Source organism: Triticum aestivum, chromosome 4A (genome assembly GCF_018294505.1).
Source record: "Triticum aestivum cultivar Chinese Spring chromosome 4A, IWGSC CS RefSeq v2.1, whole genome shotgun sequence".
NCBI classification, from domain to species: Eukaryota; Viridiplantae; Streptophyta; class Magnoliopsida; order Poales; family Poaceae; genus Triticum; species Triticum aestivum.
Genome location: NC_057803.1, coordinates 283,068,266 through 283,074,091, shown reverse-complemented (window position 1 = coordinate 283,074,091; position 5,826 = coordinate 283,068,266).

The window sequence follows — 5,826 nt, the reverse complement described above, 5'->3', positions numbered from 1 at the left end:
AAACTCACTATATAATCTCCCAAAGGTTTTGACCACCGTATCACGCAAATATCCTCTGTTTTTGTTTCGAGTTGTTTCTGCTGCAGATTAGAGCAATATGTCATCCCAAGATTCGGAGGGCGAAAGCTATGTGGTTGATTACCTTGCAGATCATAAGGTCTAGGGGGATTTGGAGCATGGTGGTTGGACCACAGAGGAAGAAGAAGACTATGAGCCTAGGGGAAAGGAGGAGACGAGCTCAGATGAAGATGAAGTCCCATTACCTCAACCTAGGGACATGCATGTGGAGTTCAAAAAGTCAAGCCTCCCCAATAGAGCAAAGAAACCTAACATCGAGTTCATCCCTTTTCGTATCTTGCAGGAGAACAAACAAGAACTATGCAAAAAGGTACTAAGCCTTGAGCGGGAGATCGAGGACCTAAAGGAGCAAAATTCTATCCTCAAGCGCAAATTAAGGAAGAAGCACACGCCATCAACATCTCCATCATCACCATCCCCGAAGAAAGAGACATAAACACATGGGTATGGGCACTCCCCTTGGCAACTACCAAGCTTGGGGGAGTGCCCCGGTATCGTATCACCATCACTTTTATCTTTACCGTTTTTCTTAGTTTGATCCTTTTGGTAATTTCTTGATCTAGTAGAATAAAGTTTTAGTATGATCTAGTTGTGAGTTTTGCTTTATGATCCTTTTATGTAATCGCTTCCATGAGCTATATATAATAAAGATTAGTGTTGAGTCAAGGGCTTGATTATTTTTCTATGATCTTGAGGGAATAAAATAAAAGAGAAGAAATAAAAAGAAATAAAGAGATCATATGGATCTTATGGAGAGTAATGACTTCACATATTTTATGGATCATTGCTGAGAGTTGACAAACATGGTTTTGGTCATCGTTGCAATTAATAGGAAGTAATAAAGAAAGATAGGTTTTCACATATAAATATACTATCTTGGACATCTTTTATGATTGTGAACACTCATTAAAGTATGACATGCTAAAGAGTTGATGTTGGACAAGGAAGACAACGTAATGGGTTATGTTTTCTCACATCTAAGATAAATTATATTTTCATGGATCATCCAACATGTTGAGCTTGCCTTTCCCTCTCATGCTAGCCAAATTCTTTGCACCAAGTAGAGATACTACTTGTGCTTCCAAATACCCTTAAACCCAGTTTTGCCATGAGAGTCCACCATATCTACCTATGGATTGAGTAAGATCCTTCAAGTAAGTTGTCATCATTCCAAGAAATAAAAAATTGCTCTCTAAATATGTATGATTTATTAGTGTGGAGAAAATAAGCTTTATACGATCTTGTGATGTGGAAGAAATAAAAGCGACGGACTGCATAATAAAGGTCCATATCACAAGTGGCAATATAAAGTGACGTTCTTTCGCATTAAAATTTTGTGCATCCAACCATAAAAGCACATGGCAACCTCTGCTTCCCTTCGTGAAGGTCCTATCTTTTATTCATGTCTTATACTTTATGCAAAGAGTCATGGTGATCTTCACCCTTCCTTTTTACATTTTATCCTTTGGCAAGCACAACGTGTTGGAAAGATCCTGATATATATGGCTAATTGGATGTGAGTTTTCATGAACTATTATTGTTGACATTACCCTTGAGGTAAAAGGTTGGGAGGCAAAACTATAAAAATAAATGATCATTTTAGAAAATGTTTTTCGGATTCCCGAATATGTTTTGAATACATGATCATTTTTTCAAAATCATGAACATGATTTTATTTCCCAACCAGTTTTCCAAATTGTGATTTTTGTACAACTTTGCGAACAGTTTTGCAAAACCACCAACATTTTTTGAATCTGCAAAAAATTTATGATTTTCTAAATTCGCATATATTTTATGATTTTTCAAACATTTTTTTTAAAAACTCGCAGCTTTTAGAATATTAAAACCCGAATTAATTTAAAAAAGAAAGAAAACAGAAAAGACAAATAAGTAAAATGAGAAGAAACAGGGGAGTAAAGCCATGGGCCGGCCCATGAACGCATACATGGATGAGAAAAGAAAGATTAAATTTGTGCAAGCTGGGGATCGAACCCTGCCCTCCTCGGTGGAGGAACGATCGGCCAACCACCCTGCTGCTTGTTGTTCTGCCACTTCTACTCGTCGCGCCCCTATAAATCAGCGAATGAGGTGGCGATTTTTAGTCCGAAAACTTGAATCGTTTTCCACTTACGGGTGGCATTGGTGGGTAATTTTTACCACCTTGAAGGGTAATTTCAATGACGGACGACCAGAAGCCATAGCCGCTTTATTAGTAACTAGTAAATATGCCCGTGCGTTGCACCGGGAGAATCAAAACACACCTCCCTAGCCCAATGACCCAAGATAACATTCTGTTGCATCAGCCATGTAATGTATATTTTACCAATGATCTTAAAATGCATGTATGAGATGCTACACTTCAATCCTGAAAGAATTGATTAATTTAAATATCTAAATTACCTTCCTAGTTAATTTGTAGTATAATGAGTCATTACCTTCATCATTTGATTTATCATTGAGAGCCTAAATCATGAGGATCGTACATGTATGTACATATATAAGAAATTAAGGTTTAATTGGTAAGTTACCAGATGCCCATTACTGATTTTCGTTACCAAATTTCTTCTAAACTTACATGCACGGAGACCTATAAAGTCTAAAGTACAACTCAATTTTCTTTCATATAGAAGGAAACATAATAAACAGATTTGCACATACCACACTAAAACGAATTTTCTATTTGAAGAGGTCACAATAATTTTCATGAAATCAGGTGTATGATTCGGAATTTCTTTTTTAACCATGCATGCTTCAGATTCCATGGAAAGGCATTATTCCCAGTGTGTTGCAACGGAAAAAAATCATCCCTCATACGCACACCTGAGAGCATCGGCGAATCCCTTCAAATCTTTCACAATGCCCCACGAGAAACAACATGATAAGTGGTGTAAGTTCATAAGGTTGTATTATTTGTGAAATGTATTCAACATGTTTCCAATTTATTAGACTACAGAAATATCAACGTTAAGCCGGGATTTTCAAAATACCCCATATAAAGAAGATATTAATAAAGGTTGCATCATAAATGGAATTTTAGGAATGATGATTAATATAATAGCATATTTGAAATCTACACATCTTTTTAAAGGGATTTCCATATATAACATGTTAGATTTGGCGTTAGGATTTGAAAGTGATTAATATAGTACCATATTTGAAATCTACACATCTTTTTAAGGGATTTCTATATATAACATGCTAGATTTGAAGTTAGGGTTTGAAAGTTATGAGTTTTTTTGACATTGAAAGTGATTAATATAATACCATATTTGAAATCTACACATCTTTTTAAGGGATTTCTATACATAACATGTTAGATTTGGAGTTAGGGTTTGAAAGTTATGATTTTTTTTTGAAATATATGAATATGTCTAAAAAATAGAGTAACTGGTACATTGTGCTGCCCATCTGCTAAGTGACGCTGGAGCGAGTAGTAATATCCTACGCCTACCAACATTAATAGGAGAGAAAAATAAAAGAAGGAAAAGGGAGCAAGGGGACTCGAACCTGGGTCTCCCAGGTAAACAGGCGAGCCTCACACCACTGCGCCACACACATGCAAGCTGTTGATTACAGGGGCTTCACTTTAATAACTTGAGTAGGTCGCGGATTTTAGAAAAGGGTAAACTGAACCGTTTTTTCCACTTACCAATGGCATGGTGGGTAATTACTTACAACTTCAAGGGCACTTTTAATGACGGACGACCAGAAGCACTCCGTGCTTTATTAGTAGGGAAAGATTTTAGCATAAGAGATCATATGACAATATATGTATATGTCGTTGTTCTAAGAATGATCATGATGCCCTCATGTCCATATTTTATTTTATCGACACCTCTATCTCTAAACATGTGAAAATATTTTTCGATTTCGGCTTTCGCTTGAGGACAAGCGAGGTCTAAGCTTGGGGGAGTTGATACGTCCATTTTGCATCATGCTTTTATATCGATATTTATTGCATTATGGCTGTTATTACACATTATGTCACAATACTCATGCCTATTCTCTCTTATTTTACAAGGTTTACATGAAGAGGGGGAATGCCGGCAGCTGGAATTCTGGGCTAGAAAAGGAGCAAATATTAAAGACCTATTCTGCACATCTCCAAAAGTCCTGAAACTCCACGGGAATTATTTTCAGAATATATAAAAAATATTGGGCGAAGAAAGTACCAGAGGGGGGCTACCCACCATCCACGAGGGTGGCCTCATGGGCCCCCTGGTGGCCCTCTGATGTCCATCTTTGGCTATATGGAGTCTTTCGTCGAGGAAAAAATCATAAGCAAGCTCACGGGACGAAACTCCGCCGCCACGAAGCGGAACCTTGGCGGAACCAATCTAGGGCTCCGGCGGAGCTGTTCTGCCGGGGAAACTTCCCTCCGAGAGGGGGAAATCATCACCATCATCATCACCAACGATCCTCTCATCGGGAGGGGGCCAATCTCCATCAACATCTTCACCAGCACCATCTCATCTTAAACCCTAGTTCATCTCTTGTATTCAATCTTTGTATACAAACCTCGGATTAGTACCTGTGGGTTGCTAGTAGTGTTGATTACTCCTTGTAGTTGATGCTAGTTGGTTTACTTGATGGAATATCATATGTTCAGATCCATTATGCATATTAATACCTCTCTGATTATGAACATGAATATGATTTGTGAGTAGTTACGTTTGTTCCTGAGGACATGGGAGAAGTCTTGCTATAAGTAGTCGTGTGAATTTGGTATTCGTTCGATATTTTGATGAGATGTATGTTGCCATCCTCTAGTGGTGTCATGTGAACGTCGACTACATGACACTTCACCATTGTTTGGGCCTAGAGAGAGGCATTGGAAAGTAATAAGTAGATGATGGGTTGCTAGAGTGACAGAAGGTTAAACCCTAGTTTATGCGTTGCTTCGTAAGGGGCTGATTTGGATCCATATGTTTCGTGCTATGGTTAGGTTTACCTTAATACTTCTGTTGTAGTTGCGGATGCTTGCAATAGGGGTTAATCATAAGTGAGATGCTTGTCCAAGTAATGGCAGTACCCAAGCACCGGTCTATCCACATATCAAATTATCAAAGTACCGAACGTGAATCATACGAACGTGATAAAAACTAGCTTGACGATAATTCCCATGTGTCCTCGAAAGCGCTTTTCTTTATATAAGAGTTTGTCCAGACTTGTCTTTTGCTACAAAAAGGATTGAGCCATATTGTTGCACCTTATTTACTTTTATTACTTGTTACCTGTTACAAATTACCTTATCACAAAATTACATGTTACCGATAATTTTAGTGCTTGCAGAGAATACCTTGCTGAAAACCGTTTATCATTTCCTTCTGCTCTTCGTTGAGTTCGACATTCTTACTTATCGAAAAGGCTACGATAGATCCCCTACACTTGTGGGTTATCACGCTGTGACATCATCAATGTGGGAGACAAAGAGGATGAGAGGGGTGAGATATGGAATGAGAGAAGACTGTGAGTGAATACGCGAGACGGAGTGAAATGGGGGGCGAAGGTGGCGTTCGTGGGTTGTTCGGGCGATGTGGCAACCTCCCGCACAGCGAGGGTGGCAATCGCGCTAATCCAACCGCGGTTGCAGGCGTTCGGGCGAGTTCTCTAACGCCCGCACACCCCCATGGGATGATGTGGCACACGAACCCCCCTCTCTCTGCTGTGAGATTCGTGCAACAGCATCCAACCGCAGCGGATGCGTTTGGACCAAGTTGCAAACGCCCACACTTATGGGTGTTATCA